General features: G+C 42.5%; 1 long non-coding RNA gene across 1 annotated transcript; it reads right to left on the reverse strand.

Moving 5' to 3' along the window:
* Positions 1-77: 77 nt before the first annotated feature.
* Positions 78-17122, reverse strand: LOC142160560 (uncharacterized). Its single transcript, XR_012693273.1, has 3 exons — positions 16943-17122; positions 1489-1611; positions 78-459 (listed from the first exon to the last, which is right to left on the reverse strand). It is a non-coding gene; the product is annotated as an uncharacterized LOC142160560 (long non-coding RNA).
* Positions 17123-25103: the final 7981 nt, after the last annotated feature.

Below are 25103 nucleotides of genomic sequence, written 5' to 3' on the forward strand. Positions count from 1 at the left end.
GGGCAGGAAGTTGCACAATCCAAAAATGAAGTAACAGACCTCTATTAGTTTGCCCTTCACAAAATTAATCTGGGTCTCTATGTTTAAGTATGTGCATAGAGACAATAATTTTGCATCGGTGCACTGCCTCTACTGAATCCTTCAGAAATGCTGGAACGATGACAGATACTGCGCGGCTAGGAGTAGAAGATGACAACGGGTGTCTAAGATTCCGGTGTCTAATCACAACAAAGGACAAGTTAATGTTGACAAGTTGTTGTATTCAATGGTTCAAACCGAGAGAGGGGCCTCCTACCTGCATGCCACCGGGAGCTGCTTATTATCAGCAGTGTTAATGCCTACTGATGGAGTGTGGGGAGAACTGCCAAACCACTACCTGTTATGTGGCTAAGTGGAGAGATTTCACAGCAAGGCTCTGTCAGCTCAGCAATCTCCAGAGCTCTAAATAAACTCAAAACTCTGAGGATAGATGGAACAACAGGGAGAAAGACAATGAAATGACTGTAAGAGATGCTGGTGAGCTGTGTCTCTGTCAATACACAGTATGCATAGCAAGCATCTAATCTAGTGCTGCTGTTTTAACAACCAGAAGAAAGCCTCATTCATACAGAACCGCGTCCTTCACCGTGCTGCATGCTACACTCTACAAGTACACATGCAATTATTTGGAGAGCGATCCTTCGGTGTCTATCTTCTAAGAGTGTCAGATCTGAACCGCTATTTCATTTTACTTTTTTTTTTTAATAATCTTGGATTACAAGCAAGCTTAAAAGACAGATTGAAAAAATGTGAAATGTAATCACAGTGAAAAGCAAATATACAATAACAATTATATAGATAAACAAATAATGGAATTTTAAGGATAATGGGGGTGTGTGGTGGGGGGGTGGGGTCGTCATGTGAAGGGGGTGGTGTTTAGTAAGTGTATCTGGGGTAGCGGCTAGGAGGACTTGACTTCATGTGTGGCAGATGGGTAAAGGAGGAGAGGTACCATTTGAGGGTAATACTGAGGGGTAGATTAGAGTTAATAACCAGGGGCCTGCTTCATTAGTGATCTTATCTGCCATTTTTTGCTTATCTTAAGCAAATCCACTCTGTGCATGCTCAGAAAAGGGAGATAAGAAGCAAAATCCACTGCGCAAGTGAAGAATTGCTTAAGTTAAGATGAAAATCCATCTTAACTTCACTCTTATCTCCCTGTTTCTTCTTAAAAATAAGCATCTTAGTATTTGCACAAGATAAGATCACTAATGAATCAGGCCCCAGATCTGGTGAAATGTATCTTCTTTATCATGCAGGTGGTGTATGATCCTTTTTCCCAGTGAAATATGTTCAGTTAATATCAGTGATTTATTTAGCAACTATAATCAACTACTAGCAATAAAAGCAAATAGCAATTAAGTGATTACGTAGTATTTATATAGTTTGCTTTGGTAGATAAACAGTGATCACAGTCAGGGAGCCGCTCTGTCATTTCACTTCACACACCTGAATTCTTTAGGGAGAAGTCTTCTGGGCACCAATCAATTCAATCTGGTCCTAGGGTGGGGCTGATATTTCTTTGTTTAACTCATTCTTCTATAGAAGTTATCTGAACGATGGCCCCCTTGACTGTGACCATATAAGGTATTAATACAAATGTATACATATGATTCGCTTAGCACAGTATGAATACATCATTCAAGTAGAAACAATAGCTTATAATATACATGACATTGAAGATATATAGCCACATTAAAATCATATTTCTGTTTAAGCCTTACAGGGCAGCAGAGAGAATATGAGAAGCCAACTTTGCTGATTGGTAGTTTGCATCTTGGGGGGTCGCAGAGGAGAAAGGACCAAGGGCTAGATTTACTAAGCTGCGGGTTTAAAAAAGTGGGGATGTTGCCTATAGCAACCAATCAGATTCTAGCTGTCATTTTGTAGAAAGTACTAAATAAATGATAGCTAGAATCTGATTGGTTGCTATAGGCAACATGCCCACTTTTTCAAACCCGCAGCTTAGTAAATCTGGCCCCATGAGTCTTTTTGGACTGCGCATGGGAGGAGCGAGGAGTGGAGGGTCTTCACCTTATCCCAGAAAGAAAATACCTTTGGGCAGGATCACCAGATATGTATATGTATGTTCCTATGTGACCACAACCCCACCAGAGAGTAGAGGAGGTAGTAGGATAGATTTTAGTGAGTTTGTTAAGAGTGAGATACCATTTAAAATAGATTTTGTCTGCTTTTTCCTTAATCTTGGTGGAAATCGAGCTAGACTACCTGGGTTGCGATAGTTTTCCAATAATTGTATTCCGGAGGAGGTCTCACGTCCCTCTCCCACTCTGTCTCATGTCTGTTCCCAGAAACCAATAAACTGCCAAGGAGGATATTATAAAGAGAGGAGACCATACTTCTACTCAAGGGTGAGGAGAGACAAATCATCTCAAGTGGAGATGTATGGTGAGGGGTCCTGCCCGACAGGAGATTGTATAAAATGTCTGAGTTGCTGATACTCAAACATTTTTGTGGTTAAGGGTACTTGGTATGAAGGTATTAATAGGAGAACAGGGTCCCTGTACTAAGAGGTCCTCGATGAACATAACTCCTGAGTCTATCCACGACCAAAAAATAGGGGCAGGCTATGCTGGGTGGGAGTGGCGGTGGTAGTCGCTTTCCCGACTACCACCACACCGACACTACTTACCCCTACAGCGTCATCACGAAACTGCCATTCCCGGCATCTTCAACTGGCCGACTCTTGGAAAAGCTGACTTTCAATAAATTAGAGAGATTGAGTGTCCGGTGCACAGGAATGACGTCACAGGTAAAAAGCGACAGTATTATTAGTGCTGTTAAAGGGGCAATGACAGTTCGTCGGCTGGACAGTGCTTTTTAATAAACCTTGTGCACTGTCCAGCCGGCGTACTGTCATTGCCCCTTTAACAGCTCTAACAATACTGTCGCCTTGATCTCTCCAATTTATTGAAGGTCAGCTTTTCCAAGAGTGGACCAGTTGAAGATGTCGGGAATGGCAGTTTTGTGATGGCGCTGTAGGGGTAAGTAGTGTCGGTTTTAGCAGGATTGGAATTTAGTACCCAACCCCTCTGGGGGGCATCTGCTCCTGGGGCCAGTTAGTGTGCTACCTTGAGCTGGGTCACTGGCCACCTGCATTTTTCTTCCATTAAAATAGGCTGTTGAGTCAAGTCTTGCCCCCCGGACTAAAATTTGACAGCCCTCCCCTGCCAAAAAGAGTTAGATAGACCTGATGGGAAGTCAGAGTTGTTCCATAGAGGTCTGATGGACACCTCTATGGAACTCTTGTCTCATGTCTCCCTCTGAAGCCTCACATATCAAATAGGAGTGCGTCAGCTGAGCCCCAGTAGCATTGGGCCCTGTTGTATTTGTGTGCAAGTGTACACAGGACCCTGGATCAAGCAGGTATCTGTGGAAGAGGAACATGACTGAGCTGGGAATAAGCAGATGAAGGTAAAGTGGGAAAGGCGTATTGCAAGGGAAAGAGTAAACCTCCATTGAGGTAGTTAGGGGGGATGTCTTAGGACTATAGTCTGGTCATGTATAAAGGGAATAGGGGAGGAATGCTCTCATATAGTAGTTTGCAGTGACAGCATCTAACACAGTAATGGGCAACCTGATACACTTCAGGGGCCGCATGGGCCAACATCTAACCTCCAAAAGGGTCACACATCACCCTTAATCTCAGTAATAAGTTTAAACAATACATGTAAGCAAAGAAAGAAACAAACACCTATCAGCAGGCATTATAAACAGGTGTTATAAGCTATAACAAACAATCTGACTACAAAGCAGTAAAGTGTTGGGGGCCGCAGGTGAAAGCTTGGAGGGCCGCATGTGGCCCTTGGGCCGCCTGTTGTCCAACATCCGATGCTACTTGCTTTTTCCATTTATGTAATCAATAAATGCTGTCTCAATTTGCATCAGCGCAGTCAGTGGGAGAGAGTGGCATTGACACTGCACAATCATGGTCTATAGCAGGCCTGGCCAACCTGTGGCTCTCCAGGCGTCGTGAAACTATGAGTCCCAGCATGCTTTCCCAGTAGATAGCCATCGATTGCTGGCAGGATATGCTGGGACTTGTAGTTTCACAACACCTGGAGAGCCACAGATTGGCCAGGCCTGGTCTATACTTTAGTAGGATCAAGGAATCGGTAACAAAGAAATGTTCTGCGTCAGAATGCCGTTCTTATTCATGCCAAAAGTCCATGATAACGGTGCCCAATTCCTGCTCTTAGTGGCTATGAAACTTCCAGATATCAGGTATTCAGAAGAACGGTCATGTCACAAACAAAAAAAAAAATAATGAAAAATGTATTTGGTACTGGCGGAGAAGGGGATTATTCTACTAATTGTGTGTGGTTCTATAAACACAAAAACTAACAGATTGCATGTGTCATGTCGTTATGTACTTTGTAGTCAACTCATTAAAATCAGTCTAATTAAATTTGACAGCGTTCTTGTTCTCTCTCTGATTTTGATAAATACTGCCTAAAGTTGACTGTGTAATACCAAATAAAGTAAGAGAGAAGTACAAATGAGCTCATTTAACTCAAGGAGGAAAGTAAACTGATTTTACACACCTTTAAAAAAAAAAAAACCAACACAAACATGGCGCAACCTATAGCGTACAATCAGAAACTAGCTTTTATTAGGCTAACAACATCAGTTAACAGCAGCGTCTGGTTGATTGCAATGGGACACAGCACCTCTGTACTAATGGCAGACTGCTATTAAAGTGCACACTTTGCCTATATACAATGGAGATCATTAACGCAGGATATACGATACTGTGTCATTGAATTGTTACGCCCCTGCTCATGTGAACAGGGGCCATCTTTACCTTCTGTATCATGTCATTGTATGTTATTTACTTGTATTAAAATCCCCTCATTGTACAGTGCTACGTAATATGTTGGCAATTTATAAAAAGGTTATTAATAATAATAATAATAATAATTATCAATCTCCTACCACATTAGAACCACCCCTTTTATTAAATTAAACTTTTCAGATATCTCCTAAAAATTCTGTTTTTCCTCATTTATAGCTTTTAATAATCATTAGATTGAGGGCACTGTTCTGTCTTCACTATAATCTTCTCTTTAGCCTGAATATAATCAGACAGACAGCATAACCACTCCTACTTCAATGTTGTTTATTCAAATAGTTAAGAATGTTATAATTCAAGTGGTAAAACTGTAATACAGAAATGAGGAAATACATTTACAACATGAACAAATGTATTGTAATGCAAACATGAATACACATGGCAAAAGTGCATAACTAGGGAGCAATCTTACCATTGATGCTGTGCTAAGGGGAGAGATATACTGCACCTCTTGCTTCTAAGCATGTAATATCTAAAATGGAGACCTGTAGTTACCCATGGTGCATTGGAAACTAAACTACAGAGGCTCTGAGAGTTCAATTTAAGTTAATACCAGGCTGTCCACTAGGTGGAGTTTACACAGAATACATACATATGTAAATACATAACTGCTGAAGGCATAACAGGCACACCAGGAATGTTTTCGTTATATGTGTTCAGCGCTGTTGCAACCACTATTTGAACCTAGATAGTTGCCTAGGGCTCCAGGGAGTAGGGAGCACCTAAAATACTGATGTAATGTAAACCATTTAGCTTCCTACCTCTGAAGATGTTAGCTGCTGCTTCACCATGTTTGTAATGGGCTGAGGGTGTGGCACTTGGTTATGATGTCACAGCCCAATGCCACACTGCCAAGAATAAAAGATGCCACCACTCCTCCACTCCACATGAGGTAAGATGCAGGGAGAGGGAGGCGGGCAGCAATGAGGTGTCGGGCGGGAGGTGAGTGGGTGGGCAGCTGAGGTGGTGAGGGAAGGGGGATGCGTCCCTCCATTCATCTAGTTCACGGTGGGTCCAAAGTTGCCTTTAGACTGCGGAACCACCATTTTGCACTTCATTAGCACTTCATAAACAACCTCCAGAACACGTAGCCAATATGTGGCTGAACCAATATGCATTAAAATGCAACCTATTAATTCAGAAGGAAACAGTGACATGACTTAGAGACTTAGGGCTAGATTTACTAAACTGCGTGTTTGAAAAAGTGGAGATGTTGCCTATGGCAACCAATCAGATTTTAGATTTCATTTATTTAGTGCATTCTACAAAATGACAGCTATAATCTGATTGGTTGCTATAGGCAACATCTCCACTTTTTAAAACCCGCAGTTTAGTAAATATACCCCACAATGTCTAGTTTCCATTAGGAACTAGTTGTTTGTGAATTTATAGGTTTCATTCTCATCAATATTGGTTCAACTCACAAAATGGCTGCCTCTATTGGTAAGTAATCAGTGATGTTTTTTGTCTGTGTGGCCTGTGAATTCCTACTATAACCTGCCCAGTCCTGTTTCTTGCTGGACAGTACTGATAATTAGAGTTAAAAAATGATTGGGTTTAAGTAAATGGTGCATGGTATAGGCAAATATGGGTGTGGTTTATGCAGATGGAGTATAGGTAAATATGGGTGTGGTTTATGTAGATGGAGTATAGGTAAATATGGGTGTGGTTTATGCAAATGGAGTATAGGCAAATACGGGTGTGGTTTATGCAGATGGGGTATGGGCAAATATGGGTGTGGTCTATGCAGATGGAGTCATGGTTTTGTTGGCTCAGAGGTGTGGAAGGTATGCCATAGTCAGCAGGCTACTACAATGTATATAATGAGTAATCAAGCAATAGTGTCAGATTTAGCCCAGAAGCTTCATTTTATGTAAAACAAAATCATGGTACCGCAAAGTTTCCATCAATCCTGCAATGAATAGATTTCTTGTGCCATCCTTCCTAATGAACCAATCTGGTAACATTTTATTCATATTAGTTTTCAGTATGATTATCATAACTGTAAATCTGTTGGTGATGTACTAGGGGCTCAGGATGTCACCAATTTCTTAGCAGGCTACAACATATGTACCAGAGGTATCTTGATACAGACCTGAGGGACAAGAGGCACATGGGAATTAAGGATATGACAGCAGATAACTTCTTGGCATAACACTTTGTGGACTGTCTGAATTGTATCCCTTTCTCAGAACAATTCGGAAATATTTTTGCAGCGGAGCCTCTCTAAATCCACATACTGAAGGAGCTGAATTTGCTGTAGCGCTCCTCTGCCATTGTTCATCAAGACAGAGATCAGACCTTTTACATGGAAGAACAATGGTTGTAGATTGTAACATTCTACAAGAAGACACATAGGACAACACCATCTGTAAATAGAGGCAGATTAGACCACGGTTGGGAACACAAGAAAATGTGCTTTAAGGGCCACATGATGAGAGCTGCATATTTAATTGTTTGTGTGTAGTAGTTGAAAACAAATGTATATATAATTCACTTATAGATGGTCGGCTGTATCATGCTAGTAGAAATGGTTGCTTGAAACAGTAAAGCCGGATTTGGATTAGGTTTTTCAATGTTCCTTTTTCATCTAGAACTGTGCATTGCATCACAGCACCTACTAATGGTGGGAATACTAATCACATCTCTTTGAGGGTTTCTTTAGCCATCGTGGATGATTTTAGTAATCGTGCACCCTACATGCTTATGGCCCCATGCTGTATTATTTTACTTTGTGTTTGTTAAGGATCAATAGTAAATAAATAAATGGGGGGGGGGGACATAAGGCCAGATCTATGGTGCCCCCAAATCATTGGAGCCTCAGGCATATGGCTAGTTGGCCTCTTTGTAGACATACACAAACCTTGGGGTGCTCCAATTTTCCCAGACATGAAGAGACATTATCAAACCAATTTCTGTGCAGAATCCAAATGTCCTCCATCTGCAGCCACAAGCTATAGAATTTGCAGTAATCATCTGTGTATGGACAGGTCTTCAGCCATTGACGTCTTTTAGAGAAAGAACATTAGATGACTGTACCTTAACTTCCTGTACAATTACATAGAGCATACTGCTTCAATTACCTGCACCTGGTTTGCATATGGGAAACCTCTGCCAGTTTTGTTAAATGCACATTTGGGTGACGTTATATCAGGCTGATCATGCAGCCAAGGCTTTTAAGGCTAATATGCAGCCTGTGATTGAACTGTACAATCACTGCGTGAGTGGCAAGGCCTGTGGAAAATAGGAATGGGTATTAGCATATGATTTTGGAAAATTCTTAGTTCTGATTCTCTTTGACTTCTGCGGCTAGCAAAAAAGCTTGTCAGATACACTAATAACTTATGATAATAAGGATTTTCTTCTAAGAGAGCCAACGTATTTTGCTTCAGAGTGATCAAGGCGGCCATCTTGGAAACACAAATTCTCTCACATATTCTCATCCATTTTGTGTTAATAAGAAAAAATCAACATGTAATACTGTGAAGGCTGGCAAGATCTTTATCTCTTATATTTAGTGGGTGCCATTATCGCCTCCCAGCAATGATGGTGCAAGAAAAGTAATGGTAAAGCAATGCAGTTGTGTACACATTAGCTAGTCAGCACGAGATAGTAGGTTCGGTGATATAAGGAAAGAAAATTATTGGCCAGCTATTTGGTCATTTAGAAAACTTTCCATTAATCATCATCTGTCGTCTGAACACAACTGAAACAACCATTTTGGGGGCTAAAAACAACATTTATGAGAAGGACTCATAAACAAAAGATATCTGTGAGGCACGAGGAACCGTATTTTATAAGCATTTGTCCTAACCATTATGTTTTGTGTGACAAGAACCAGTAAGGGACTTACACCGCACACACAGACTAATCTAAATATTTGTATAACTTAAGTGTACACTATAAAAGACATATTGTCACATTTGTTTTCATTACATCTAACAAAAAAAGAAAAACAAACAATCAGTAGACAATGTTAATAAAAGCAATCATTTAGACATTACAGCCTTCAAAGCCTGCTTTCCTTCATATAAGCCATCAGTCCCAATTTTATTTGAAACTGTCCTGATTTCTGGCAGCATAAAGGCGTACATCCCATCAGAAAGGATTTGTGGCTTCATCTGCAAAATAATAATTTATGGGTGTGGTTTGTGAGATCAGGGTGTGGTCTACTTTGTCGCTAATTTGCATTCAGATATGTCGGCACTTAACAAAACAAACAACAGCGCTGATAACTGATGTACACATATGAAAAGTACACATCAATCCGTGTGGTATAGTGAACACTTCAATAAAAAAATATATATATATAAATCAACCATAAAATATGTTGTTTGTGGGAATTCACTGAAATAAAGGCCAGGTGGATGGAACTGGGGTGTCCAGTGGGATATCCAAGTCACCTGACGTGTTTCTTCACCTGCCGGGTGATTTCATCAGAGGAAGTCTGTAGTGCGTCCCCTGCCTTGGCAGTACTAGTCCTCTATTGTGGGACACCTTATTTGCCATCTATCAGAGAATCATTCATTCGAATTCTATCATCTCTATTGTATGGTGTACCATTGCAATAGATTCATTTGATGCTCTGTCGTACATCCACCGGCCAGTGTTCATTTTATATTGCATATTTTATGGTTGATTTATATATATATATTTTTATTAAAGTGTTCACTATACCACACGGATTGATGTGTACTTTTCATATGTGTACATCAGTTATCAGCGCTGTTGTTTGTTTTGTTGTATTCCCATTGCTGAGATCTCATTGATCTCTACAGCTGCAGATACTGTTGTACAAGCAGTCTTCATTATTCACTTCATCTCTCCTTGCGCCAGGTGTTTTGGTATGTCGGCACTTAAGCAGTTTGTCTATCATTCCCCTAAGACCAATCGTTCCATTTTTGGCAATTGAACTTCTTTCGTGAACCATTATTCCCACTTTTACATATATCTTTGTACTCAGCTGTCTGTATAGTTATATATTTAGTTTAATAATATTTACCAATGTTTTCCAAGTGTCCTCACTTTACAAGCGTTTAATAATTGCCTCAGTTTTGGCTACATAACCGCAAAGCTCCCGTGGCTTTAATGTGTGCCATGCTGGGACTGGGAGGGGTCGTGAGATGTGCGGCTGATTGAGTAGAGCTCAGTGTTAAGTTGAGTAGAGTTTGGCATGAGGTGTGGAATAAAAGGGAGATGTTCTGTCGTTTTGTGAGAGTGGAGAGGTGAGAGTGGAGAGGTTAGAGTGAAGTGCTAAGGTGGAGAACAGGAGTATTTCAGGTTCCTGGGTTCGAGATAAAGAGATGAAGAAATGAGCCAAGTGTTATGACAGAGCAGGTGTTGAAAATAAGGATAGTGCTGAGAGCAGCTAAACTGATCTACGTGACATTCGGATGCCGAGAGCGTGGGTGCATGCTAATGTGAAGATTATGTGTTAGCTAGAATGGAAATACCAGGTTGCCTTAGTCAGCAACATCCACTGGGTTTAGTTCAAAGACATCACAGTCAGAAGTTCTGAAAGTTGAGCTATGGGAAACTAGTGGTCAGGGACCCAAGAGCAGGAGGAGAGCAGTGGAGAAGAGACTGACAGCGAGTGACTGTAAGCTCTTGAACCAAGAGAACTTCCCATCACCCGATAAGCCTAATGATGGGTGGAATGATATAGGATGACTATACTTAAAGTACAGGTGTAAATAACTTATTTTTTAGTTGAATGCATTATGTTATGCGGAGGCATGAGACTTTGTGTAGAGACTGTATATAAATGAATACATACATATAATTTATTTATTGAAGAAGATGACCTAGCATCCAATAATTCTGCCAGTTATGTCTGTGCGCCATTACACCTGCCTCATAAATCTGCCCGAAGTAATCTCTCCGTATCCATTCTATCCATCAAGTGACATGTCCATCCAAGCTTCTCCGGATCTTTCACCACATATGTTGGCCTGCGTTACCAAGTGTCTTTCTACTATTTCCTCTTGTCAACCTCAAAATCAAAATTCCATCCAAGCACCATCCAACAGAAGCTACTAACCTGACATCTCTACCTCTTTTGACAACATAGCAATAATCATTGCCTTTCAAGCTTTTTAACTACATCATCTTTGACTCGGAAATGAAGGACTACATTTCCTCACCAAGGGCTTGATTCATTAAGGATTTTAAATGAAGAGGTATCTTATTTCAATCTCCTGGACAAAACCATGTTACAATGCAAGGGGTGCAAACTAGTTTTCTGTTTTGCACATAAGTTAAATACTGTCTGTTTTTTCATGTAGCACACAAATACTTGATAGCTTATTTGTACACTGAAATTTAAAGTTGATATTTGTGTGCTACGTGAAAAAACAGTCAGTTTTTAACTTATGTGCAAAACAGAAGACTCATTTGCACCCCTTGCATTGTAGCATGGTTTTGTCCAGGAGACTGAAATAAGATACCTCTTCGTTTAAGATCCTTAATGAATCAGGCCCCAGGTGTTCTTCTACTGCACCTCCACTCTGCCAGTTCCTACATTGGTTGCCCGTACTTAACCAAACCCAATACAAAATACTTCTACTGACATACAAGGCCATTAACAAAACTCCTTCTACATACATCTCTTTACATGTCTCAAAATATTTCCCAATGTGTCCCCTCTGCTCTACCCAACATCTGTGCCTCTCTCCTTACTTATTTTCTTACTTTCTCCTACTCCTGGTTACAAGACTTCTTTGGGGCTGCACCAACTCTGTGGAATTCCCTCCCTCGTACAACAAGAGTTTCCCCTTGTTGTCAAACTTTCTCCTCTTTAGGCAAACTGATCATATTCCTGCAAAACCTTCTTCACCACTCTGGGGTTTTCTACCTTGGTTTTTTGTTTTTTCTTATATAAAGTATTTTGATTGGTTTTAGAAACACATAACAATACAATACATACATTTTGAATCTAGCTAGCTAAACATAACATATCTGATGAAGACATATTCAGGCCGTGTGAACTTGGTTATGCAATAAGATGTAAAAACTATAAACAAGCAAAAGTCATTTGTTTTTCAAAGGTAAAATTCCATACATATATGTAAACTCAACAGATGTGTAATTTAATAGTATTTAGCACAGTGACATCACAGGCTGCATATCAGTATTATAGTGCTATACTGCCGCGCAGGGCTGGCAAATCCAATTAGAATGTTGTGAGGCAACATTGAAAGGAGCTGGGCAGCACGGTGGCTAAGTGGTTAGCACTTCTACCTCACAGCACTGGGGTCAGGAGTTCAATTCCTGACCATGACCTTTTCTGTGAGGAGTTTGTATGTTCTCCCCGTGTTTGTGTGGGTTTCCTCTGGGTGCTCCAGTTTCCTCCCACACTCCAAAAACATACTAGTAGGTTAATTGGCTGCTATCTAATTGACCCTAGCCTGTCTCTGTGTGTGTGTTAGAAAATTTAGACTGTAAGCTCCAATGGGACAGGGACTGAAGCAAATGAGTTCTCTGTACTGCGCTGCGGAATCAGTGGCGCTATATAAATAAATAGTGATGATGAAGGAGTTATCATCACTGGTTCCCATCCTACCCTCCCGACCCCCTAATCATCTTGATGTGGATGGTTATCAAATTGTGATCTATACCAGGGATGCCAAATCTTCTGATATTTGCGAAGAGCCTCTCTACTTTCATACATGAATCTTTCAGGTCTCCAAACATTATTTACCAGATAAATCCAGTTTGATACACCCGGAGATTCAGCTGCCATGTGAGGTTAAATTGAATATATATTTAAATAATATCTTATTAAAGTATTTCTCGATTGTGAGACCAAAGAGACAAAAGCGTGGACACAACGTAGGAGCAACCTCTGGTGTTGATGAAGTATTTTGGAACAATGGGACAAATTTGGGACAATGGGAATTATCACAACGTCCCAATTTATGTAATCTAGTGGGAGTAAAATATACTCTATGGAAAATATAATTTCTATCTTGTTTTTACACAGTTCACACAAAATTTACATTTATTCTCTTTCTATACTCAAACAACATAATGACCCCCATTGCCTGCATGTTATCTAGGGTTGAGGGGAAGAAAATGGCAAATAATAATCAAATGCAGTTTTTAAATTATTCATAAAGTTGCTTGTCCACTCCTGTGACAGTCATTGGCTGTGAAGTGAATGGATTGATGTGTATAGTTTAAAACTACTTCCTGCTACAATCACAAGTCCTGATTGGACCCTTCATATCAAGGAAGTATTGATCTGGTCCGACAGATGGCAATTGTGGTATGTGTGTGTATGTGAGGTAAACAAATGATTGATTTAACCTAAAATGCTCTAAATATTGTCGTCATGCTTCTGTGTTTATCTTAGAAACCACTACAATTGAAAAAAATATTGTTTTTTTGCCAGATAAAAGTGATCAGATATATGTGTCTAATGTCAGGTGAGATATGTGGAAATGAAGGGGTTAATAAGCTTGGATCTTACCCTGTAGTTCAGCACAGAAAACACACTGCTTTAACTATTTAACTATTTCATCTCTTTTTAACAGTGGTTTTCAATGGCTTTACACTTCCTCCTGCAGAGCTAGAAACTGCACAATTTTCTTATAGTCCTTTCGTCCTTGTGACCTAATTTCCTGTTGTCCCACTTTATGTCACAAGCAGGAGGTTGAGAATGTGTCAGAATAAGGACAGCGGTCCGAGAGAGACTGTGACACAAAGAGAGCTGGAGGGACAAAGACATAGGAACAGTGAGAGCAGGGAACGTGGGATAACAACGGAACAAGCAGGGTTAAAATGGATCCAGGAGAAAGACGGAAAATCTGTCTATTGTACCATGAGCAGACTATGTGCTTATATCCGGTAAGGGTGTCTGTAGTGAATCAAGGGTTAAAAGAACACAGTGATATCAAACCAATTCACTTCTTGCCTTGTGTGGGTTACCGTACGAGTGCTATTTTATTCAGTATGTTCCAATGTAGAGGGGTTAATAAACTAGAATTTCTCTCTACAAAACTTGACTACACAAAAGAGGATTTCAGCACCATAGACAGCAGCACTTAGATATGAATCTTATAAAGCCTTTACAGGCTGGACAATCATTACACAATCCTTGCATATGAAAAACATTACAAAGGACACTTACTACAGCCTACAATTTCGGGGAGTAAACGAGGCGGGGATGGGGCATTTTGCTGTTGTCAATGTACAGTAAGGATGTGCCAAACTCAAGTGCACGCAGCCACGTCTGAATCCAGCTCTGATCGTCTCAAAGTTACTTGTGTTTTTGCTGTATCTCGTGCTCCAGCTACAGGGCTAGTCTAAGTCCTGGTCAGTAGTGATGACAGCCTCAGATACATGCTATAACATGTGCTTGCTATCACGAGCAACTGTAAAAATGTATTTTATGCTCAGTAGACATTAACAACATTCTAATAAATGTATTTCAGGATAAACAAAAACACTTTTTTAATCATTTTATCAATAATGCTTTTATTATTAACAGGTGACATTCATTTAATAATGTTTTATTTTCCTGTGCGGTCTTGTGTAGTAGCGCACAGCAGACCTACACCTGAATTCAGCAGCGTACGTATCTTGAGATCTGTGCCTTGCTGAATTCAGTTGTACGTAAAGTCTAAAAAAGGGGCCTATGATACTGAATGCGGGTTGCGCTCAGAATACAAGCCTTTATGAATCAGGCCCAATGACTGTAACTCGGTGTTTCTGCAAAACAGCGCAATTCTCTTCACGTGACTTTACCGTCGCAACTTTGTCATCTCTAGTTAAAAAAAAGGTTCCACGTCACAAAATCAGTTCCTCTCCCCAGCTGCACATTCCTGTCAGTAATTATTTGCCATTTCACTGCAATATTTTTTCTTTATCGTGAATTAAAATTTTAAGCAGGATTTTCTGCTGAACTTTTGGTAACCGAGCATGTAATTGGCATAATAAATGTTACTTATTGAGGATTAATTAATCTGTTGGGTGTTGTTTACATGGCTCCGCATCAGATATTGCCAGATAATTAATTGATATTACCAATTTGTTTGATGGCATTTAAAAGCTTTTTAAAAAAATGAGAAAATGTCATTATTACCATATAGACTTCATAAAATGCAGCACCTGCTTTAGCAGATGGGTATTTTTGCCACAGTGTGGTTTTTTTTATGTTATTAAATAAAACTTTTAATACAGCCAAAGCTGAAAGAGGCGAGAGGAGTGATATTACGTAGAGTGTATAACTAAAAGGCATTAACTAAAGCACTTGTGATAAAGAGAGCCTTGCTGAATGTTGCTGGTGATGTCCTATACCAGTGGGCAGCACAGTGGCTTAGTGGTTAGCACTTCTGCCTTACAACACTGGGGTCATGAGTTCAATTCCCTACCATGGCCTTTCCTGTGACGAGTTTGTATGTTCTCCCCGTGTTTGCGTCGGTTTCTTCCGGGTGCTCCAGTTTCCTCCCACACTCCAAAAACATACTGGTAGGTTAATTGGCTGTTAACAAATTGACCCTAGTCTGTGTGTGTGTTAGGTAATTTAGACTGTAAGCTCCAATGGGGCAGGGACTGATGTGAGTGAGTTCTCTGTACAGCGCTGCAGAATCAGTGGTGCTATATAAATAAATGATGATGATGATGTTTTCCTACCCAGTTCTTTGTGTTCCCTAACAGTGCAGGTTTTCCAGGTGACAAGGGAAATAATTATACCACCTGTGGATCTGTTATAATGTGTCAGTCAGTAATGAATACACCTGTGCTCCAGCAACGAGATCTGGGAAACATGCTTTGTTATAGGGGGACCTGAGTACTGGGTTTGGGAAACACTGTCCTACACAATCACGCAGAATACTTTTATACCTACAACTCTTTTCTACACTGGCTTTTAAAAATCATAAACAGGCAACTTTTTAAATAATAAGCCAATGTGCCTTGTTGACTGCCTGGCACATCCCCAGCAAAAGTAAACATGATTGATGCAAACACATAAAAAGACACCAGGGGGTGTATTTACTGAACTGCAGGTTTGAATAAAGTGGAGATGTTGCCTATAGCAACCTATCAGATTCTAGCTGTCATTTTTGCAGAATGCACTAAATAAATGACAGCTAGAATCTCATTGGTTGCTATAGGCAACATCTCCACTTTATTCAAACCCGCAATTTAGTAAATATACCCCCTGGGCTGTCTTTATTTCATGTCCACATTTATACATTTGAACTGTTTTATTACATTTCGTCTGAATGTGCACTTTCAATTATAAAGTGCATCTGAATGGTGCAGCAAAGAGAGTCAATGAAAGTATTGGTTCATGCCTGAACTCTGGAACTTTTACGGCTGTGTAAAAATGAAGATGTTTTGTGAGGGAGAAAAGGATTTTCAGACATCTGCGAAACCAGGAATACCTCCCCCAGGTACCCTCCGACAATGTGCATTCTCCAGCATTTGAAGCTCATTTAAATATGTTACCACACACCACAAAAATCAGTGTTGCATTTGGGGTCAATAAGATGTGAATGAATTGGCTAGTCTGTTTTCCGCAAGAAACCATCTGGTTTGCCATACTCCTTCCACTAGGGTCAATGTTGGATTTGAGCTACGTGTTTTCCTGGGCAAATGGTTATGAGGACATTGGAAGGGCCTAACACAACTGCACTGCACATCTGATTTTTTTTAGGTTTACAAATGACCTTTTAATCATACTTGCCAACTCTCCCGGAATGTCTGGGAGACTCCCGCAATTCTGGAAGACCTCCTGGGCTCCCAGGAGTGCAGGGCAATCTCCCAGTTCTCATCCCCGCAATAGATAAGTGGCAGGGCTTAATGGCGCAAATATCTTGTCATCTTAGCGATTGATGCGATTCGTTAAGCCCTGCCCGCCCCTGCACACCCACCTCCCCGGGATCTCCCTGAAGCCAACAAGGAAAAGTTGGCAAGTATGCTTTTAATATCTTGTGTGAATTCCTGTACCTTTAAATAAATTACAAAGATCAAGCACATCTATAATCAGAGCAAAATTTCCCCCTATGGAACCTTGAACCTTACCTTTAATTCCAACGTAAAACAGTTCCTCACATAGCAGATCAGTGGAGAAGAAAGTACAGGCCACACAGCTAACTCCTGTATCCTAAGGAGAGCTGGCAACATGAGGATATTTGCATGTGAAAATGACTATTCAAAGTCACAAAATGTTATTGTGGTCCGGCCTTGATTCTGCCTGACATGTCCCGCTTCATATTTCTAACTAACAGCTGATTGCTCGGAGGGAACAGTGTCGCTTTCAAGGTCAAGTGGGAAAGCAGCTATAAATTACAGATGTGTCCTTCATTTTCCTTTTCATATATTAAATTTACACACTGTGTTGTCTAAACGTCTATCCAAGACTGTTTACTGAACTTATTGAAACCTTCTCTCCTTGACTTGTAAACTTCGTAGAGCTGTGTAATTGTTCAATTCTCCGGGCGATGGCAATGAGGCTAGGTGCTAGAGACATTTCTTATTCTTTTATTACTTTACCCTTCTTGTCATAGGACTTTAACCATTTAAAAAAAAAAAAAAAGTGTTAGTAAACCTGCTTTCAGAGTTTTTCATTCAGTTGTCTGCCATTTGCTTTCATACTGCCTCATAGGCAAACCAAGGGGGTTTTCCTAGTGCCTAGAGACCCCCCTCCAAGCCTCGAGCACTGTATAATTGAGGTGGCTGGACCCTGCCGCCGCTTCACACTGCACCTAAGAGTAGTGAACGCAGCATTACCCATGTATATTATGGGGATAGGAAGAGTTGAAGAGCAGCCAAGCACTGTCTAAAATTATAGCCACGCCCCCATGCATGCTGGTCACGCCCACTGGTGGCGTGGTGTGGAAACCCCCCCCCTACAAATCCTGCGTTTGCCCCTGTGCCTCTGTCTTCTAATTCCTTTATCTTGTACTAGAGCTCTCATGTCAATCTTATTAATAATCCTCTCAGAATATTATAGGATGGGTGTATGACCTAGAACAGATGGGAGGTATGACATCATTTGGGGTTGAGGTATGATGTCAGGATGTGTGTCCCAGAAAGATGTGACTCCCAGAAAATATGAACGAGCACAGGCAAATACATCAGCCGAGAATAAAACTATGCCTAGCACATGATTTATCCTGCGCTAGGCACAGTTAGGTAAATCTCTGTAGAAGGTTGAGGTTTGAGCACCTTTAATACAATACACTTTCTCTTAAATTCTATTTTCAAATGAGAAGCATTTCTAGAACAGAATGGCCTCGTTGTAGATACAATAGGCTGTAATACTGTTTACTATCGATGTCATTGAAGAGGTTAATAAGGCATTGTGTCCTGAATAGGATTCAAAGCCTTCCTTCCATTTAATTAGCTGCCTCGCAGGACATTTCAACAGAAGAATAGACTGTGGTATTTTCCCAGAATTCCATCGATTGTGAAAGAAAAAGGAACAACATTTAACAGAATAGAGAGCTTCAATCTGTGAGAGTTTATTTTTGACACTGGGTGACTTCAGCGTAGAGGACACAGGCACAGCTGTTTTTATACAGTTCCATTTCTGAATGAATGGGCCATAGGACAGAAGCCAGGAGTGACCTATGAGACCAGAGGACTGTGCCATGTACGGGTCAGTCCCAGAAAGGACAAATGTGAAATATAGACTAAAATGCTCCGGTTCCATGAGACATTGACCTCTGAATCAGCCACAGAGTAGACATAGGACCCAAAAACTAAGACAAGGATATACCCCCCAACTGTCCTGATTTCAGTGGGACTGTACCGATTTTAGGACTGGTATCCTCTGTTCACAGCTGCTGGAGGGGAAGGGTGATTTCTATTGGGCATTCAAGTACTTTACAGAGCTAGCCAGTTTCTGGGGTTATGGCCGCACCCCAATCGTGATTTGACCACGCACCCTGCCGTGAGGCCATGTGCTAAAATGTTTGTAGATATGCAAGGATAGGCTCCATTAGGACTTTAAGTCATAACTATATTCTAAAGACTTTATCATAGAAAATAAATGTTATACAAAAAACTAGGTGGACTTAAAGTGCAAAACTGTAAAATAACTGACCTGAAATAACTGAAGTCTTTATTCTCAATCAGGTCTATTCAGCATGTAATTTGCCCCATTTATAATTATGTGCAAAAAGAGAGCAAACATTACTTATTTTTCCACATGTTGGAAAGGAGCACGGAGAGAGGAATACAGCACAAAAGCCTTTAGCTCATATATGTGTGAAATTAGCTTACAGTCTCCTAGGTAACAGAATTGCTTGGTACAGATTTGCGGATTGAATCACAGTCTGTGAGATGTCACTGTATGCCATTGACCAACAGCAGCAAACTTCTAAATGATGCAGCATGATATTAGACATGATTACCAATGGAAATGCAGATGATCAAGAAGATTTTATATTATAGAAGTTATTAAACCAATTATTTAATCCTCATAAGTATGCATTCTTAACAATATGAATAACCACATAGGTATACTAAGGCAAATGCTCCTTTTTTGAGGAACAATCCTTTAATGAAAGCAAATCCCCTTGTTAATTGTTTTCCCCCTAAATTGGCCTTCTTCCCAAAGTTGTTAAAAACGTATTACATTAATTATACAATTCTCCTTATTTATGATGTGCTTTATTTGTGTCTGTATCTATGAATTCTAGAAAAGGGATGCTTCTAATAGGTCTTAAAGTATACCAGTCACCTAAACACTATGGGCCTTGTGTAGTGTTGGATGCAAATTGCTTTTTTAGTGTAGACTTATCTTCCTCTCTCACCGCTCCACATCTGCTGCACCACTTTGCAAATCCCTACACTGACTCCCTGTGTGATCCAGATACCAATTCAAATTACTCCCCCTTACCTACAAATCCCTCAACAACACCACCCCTTCGTATATGTCACGACTGTAGTGGGTGTTTGACTGGTAGAAGGTACCTGCTGTTGTTGGCGCAACTCAGAGGAAGGCGCGGAGTCTAACGTGCCCCTGGTATTCACCAGGAACCCCCGCAAGGAAGTATGGACTCCGCTGCAGGGACACGCAGGTCGCGGTCCTTCCTAGAGTCCACAGCGAGATACAAGGGAGTGTCAGACAGGCCGGTTCGGCAACGTTCAAGTAGAGGAGGTACAAAGGGAAATCCAGAAGAATGGTCAGGCAAGCCGGGTCGGTAATCTACAGGGAGCGCAGTACAAGGCAGAATCCAGATAGGGGTGGTCAAACGGTCCGGGTCAAAAGGGTCACAGGCAGCACGAGGAAGGTCAGGAACAATATAGCAACTGGTACACAGAAACGCTGGAGGCAGGAAGACCTGATACTCTGGCACTGGTAGGAGGGCCAGAGAAGGTTTAAATACTGGAGTGCTCCAATAGAATCAGCGCTGCAGCGCTGTCATCCTCAGCGCCGGGAATCACTATAGCGTCCCGTTGCCTAGCAACGGGGCGCGCTGTCTGCAGAGGTCAGGCGGCCGAGGATCCGGAAATGACGCGTCTGGTTGCCTAGCAACCAGACGCGCGATCATACAGTCAGGCGGCCGTGCGGACGGCGCCTGACAGTATACCCTCCTCTTCCTCCTCCTGTTTGAAGGAACTTCTTGAGAATTCTAGGAGCGTGAAGGTCCTGTTTGTCCACCCATGATCTCTCCTCTGAGCCAAATCCTTTCCAATGGACCAGAAATTGCTGTTTGCCACGAAGAATGCGAGAAGCCAAGATCCGACTGACTTCGAATTCAGTTCCAGAAGAGGTTTGTATTGGTGGGGGACGACCGGGAGGTCGATAGAATTTATTGAGTACCAGTGGTCGTAGTAATGAGACATGAAAAGTATTATGACATCTCAGAGAAGGAGGAAGTTTCAATTTGAAGCATACAGGATTAATGACTTGCATGATGGTGTACGGGCCAATAAATCGAGGAGCCATCTTCATAGAAGGGACCTTTAGTCTTAGGTCCCGGGTGGATAGCCATACCTGGTCTCCCACCTTTAAGAGAGGAGTGGCCCTCCGATGACGATCTGCAAAGATCTTGTGATGCTGAGTAGCCTTGAGTAAAGCCGTCTTAGTCTTAGCCCAAATGAGAGAAAATTCCCGATAAAGAGTATCTACAGCTGGGACCGGTGAAGAGGACACTGGAAAAGGATCCGGAAACACAGGGTGACTTCCGTATACAATAAAGAACGGAGAGAATCCGGTAGACTCATGAATGTGTTGATTATGGGAGAACTCCGCCCAAGGAAGGAATTGAGACCATTTATTCTGGTTGTCGGAGGTAAAACAGCGGAGGAATGTCTCGAGATCCTGATTGATTCGCTCCGTCTGTCCGTTGGTTTGCGGATGGTATCCCGAAGAGAATTTCAATTCTATGTTTACTCTCTTACAAAAGGTTCTCCAAAACTGGGATGTAAATTGGACTCCGCGGTCCGAAATGATCTCCTTCGGGCACCCATGTAGTCTGAATATCTCCTTGATAAAGATATCTGCCAGACGACTGGCCGTGGGCAGTCCAGTTAGAGGAATAAAATGTGCCATCTTCGAAAATCGATCAATAACCACCCAGATAGTGGTAAACCCTGCACTGAGGGGTAGGTCTGTGATAAAATCCATGGCCACACTTTCCCAAGGAGCAACGGGGATAGGAAGTGGACGAAGAAGGCCTGCCGGGACTCTTCTACAAGTTTTGTGTTGAGCACAGGTAGTGCAGGAAGCAATAAATCTCTCAACATCGGCACGTACATTAGGCCACCAGAAGCGTCGGCAAAGCAGCGATGTAGTCTTCTTTATTCCAGCATGGCCGGCAATGCGGGATGAATGAGCCCACTGCAAGGTCTTGAATCGGAGATGGGGTTCCACAAATGACCGGCCTGGAGGAGGAGAGGACGTTTTGGTCCTAGTAAGGGCTACGATATTAGAAGGATCAATAATATGCTGCGGAACCAATGGTCTTAAACGATCGGAATCGTCAAATGAGCGAGATAATGCATCAGCACGTCCATTCTTGGCTCCCGGGCAGAATGTGAGCTTCATGTCAAATCGAGCAAAGAAGGATGCCCAGCGGGCTTGCCGAGGATTAAGGCAACGAGCCTCTTGAATGAACACTAGATTCCGATGGTCGGTAAACACAGTAACAGGAAATATAGCCCCCTCCAACAGATGTCGCCACTCCTCCAGAGCCGCCTTGATGGCCAGTAATTCCTTGTCCCCTATTCCATAATTACATTCGCTTGGAAGAAATCGTCTGGAGAAAAACCCACACGGGTTGTGTGAGCCAGCCGGAGACTCTTGAAAAAGCACCGCCCCAATGCCTACTGAGGATGCATCTACCTCTAGGAAAAAAGGTCGTTCTTGATCTGGCTGGGACAGAACTGGGGCTGAAGAGAATGCTTTCTTTAACGTTATGAAGGCAGACATGGCCTCCGAAGACCAGACCCTAGGGTTGGCAGTCTTCCTGGTTAACGCTGTAATGGGGGCTATAATGGTGGAGAATCCCTGAATAAATTGGCGATAATAGTTTGCAAAGCCGATGAACCTTTGAATAGCTTTAAGGCCTTGTGGCTGAGGCCAGTCCAGAATAGCTGACACCTTGGAGGGATCCATACAAAGACCTTGACCCGACACGATGAAACCAAGAAAAGATACCTGACTAATCTCAAACACACATTTCTCCAGCTTGCAATAGAGGTGATGTTCCCGAAGTCTGCGTAAGACCTCCTTTACTTGTTCCCGATGAGTCTTCAGATCTTTAGAAAATATTAATATATCGTCTAGATATACTACCACAGAAGTGTATAACAGGTCATGAAAGATATCGTTAACGAAGGTTTGGAAGATGGCTGGGGCGTTGCAGAGGCCGAAGGGCATCACCAGGTACTCGAAATGTCCATCTCTGGTGTTAAAGGCCGTTTTCCATTCGTCTCCTTCTTTGATGCGAATCAAATTATAGGCCCCACGGAGATCTAGTTTGGAAAAGATTTGAGATCCACTGAGTTTGTCAAAGAGGTCGGAGATGAGAGGTAGTGGATATCGATTTTTGACAGTGATGCGGTTGAGAGGACGATAATCAATACAAGGCCGAAGAGACCCATCCTTCTTCTTAACAAAAAAAAACCCTGCACCCGCTGGGGAAGTAGATTTGCGGATAAATCCCCGTTTCAGGTTTTCTGAAATATATTGAGACATGGCTGACGTCTCTGGACGAGATAAAGGGTAGGTCCGCCCTTTGGGGATGGGTTGGTCAGGAGATAAAACAATAGCGCAATCCCAGGGACGATGGGGAGGCAAGATCTCCGCTTCCACTTTACTGAATACATCCTGGAATTCCATATAAGCCTCAGGAAGGTGGGTTAGCTCGGAATGAGCCATTACTTGACATTTAGGAGGCAAGACTCTAGACAAACATTCAAAGCGACATCCTTCACCCCACGACATAACTTGAGCGTGGTCCCAATCCATCTGAGGAGAATGTCTTCTCAGCCATGGTAACCCCAAGATGAGGGGATTAATGGACCTCGGCAACACCAAAAGTTGGATAATTTCGCTGTGAAGTACTCCTACCCTCAACCGAACAGGAGAAGTCACGGATGAGATGGAGCCGTGAGTGACACGACTTCCGTCGACTGCCGTCAGAGATAACGGTTGGGGCAACGGGTTCAGAGGTATCTGGAGCTGCGAAGCTAGATCCGCCGAAATGAAGTTCCCGGAGGAGCCGGAGTCCACAAAGGCCGTGGTGGAAAAGGTACCCTTGGGGGTGCTCAGGATGACAGCCATCTGAAATTCTGGAGAATTTTCTTTAGAATAGGGAGCAACTGTGGATTCTCCTAAAACGGCCTCCCCGCCACCATTTAGGAGGAAGAGTTTCCCGGTTTCTTGGGACAAACTCTTAGCAGGTGTCCCGGATCTCCACAATACAGACACAGGCGTTGTTTGAAGCGTCTCTCCCTCTCTTCAAGGGATAATTTAGAGCGTCCTACTTGCATTGGTTCGTCCACTGGCAGGATGGGATTTTGGAACTGGGGTGCTAGCCGTGGTATGAACCGTTTGCCAGGAGAGCGTTCCTGCGTGCGCTCTTGGTAACGCAAATCCACCTTTATGCACATGGAGATGAGAGAATCTAACTCAGCCGGGAGTTCTCTGGAAATTAACTCATCCTTAATCCGATCCACCAGACCTTGCCAAAAGGTTGCCACCAGTGCTTCATTATTCCATTTTAACTCGGAAGCCAGGGTTCGGAATTGAACTGCGTATTGCCCTACGGACAGGTCACCTTGGCGGAGGTTTAACAAGCTGGTAGCTGCAGAAGCAACTCTTCCGGGATCATCGAAGACTTTCCTGAAAGCTTCAATGAAAGAGTTGGAGTTATGAAGAAGTGGACCCCCTTGTTCCCATAAAGGTGAGGCCCAGGCAAGGGCTTGACCACTGAGGAGGGAGATGAGAAAAGCTACTTTGGTGCGTTCTGAAGAAAAGGCCCCTGGGTTGCACTCAAATTGGATGGCACATTGGTTCAGAAAGCCCCTGCACTTCTTGGGATCACCGTCAAACTTTTCGGGTGTCGGGATGCGTACACCGGAGGCCGCTGTAGAGACCGTAACCACACTGGATGCTGTGGATGCCGCAGAGGTTATGGCTGGTGTAGCGGGTGCAGCATTCTGAAATGTATCGAAGCGGGTAGCAATCCCTTGGACACATTGTAGAAGATGCGCTTGGGCTGCTTCTTGTTGCTCCACACGTTGAGCCAAATGCAGGAGTAGGTCACGAGCAGACGGTTCACCAGACCCCTCCGTTGTCATGGCCAGAGTATACTGTCACGACTGTAGTGGGTGTTTGACTGGTAGAAGGTACCTGCTGTTGTTGGCGCAACTCAGAGGAAGGCGCGGAGTCTAACGTGCCCCTGGTATTCACCAGGAACCCCCGCAAGGAAGTATGGACTCCGCTGCAGGGACACGCAGGTCGCGGTCCTTCCTAGAGTCCACAGCGAGATACAAGGGAGTGTCAGACAGGCCGGTTCGGCAACGTTCAAGTAGAGGAGGTACAAAGGGAAATCCAGAAGAATGGTCAGGCAAGCCGGGTCGGTAATCTACAGGGAGCGCAGTACAAGGCAGAATCCAGATAGGGGTGGTCAAACGGTCCGGGTCAAAAGGGTCACAGGCAGCACGAGGAAGGTCAGGAACAATATAGCAACTGGTACACAGAAACGCTGGAGGCAGGAAGACC

The sequence above is a fragment of the Mixophyes fleayi genome, chromosome 6 (genome assembly GCF_038048845.1).
Source record: "Mixophyes fleayi isolate aMixFle1 chromosome 6, aMixFle1.hap1, whole genome shotgun sequence".
In the NCBI taxonomy this organism is placed as follows: Eukaryota; Metazoa; Chordata; class Amphibia; order Anura; family Limnodynastidae; genus Mixophyes; species Mixophyes fleayi.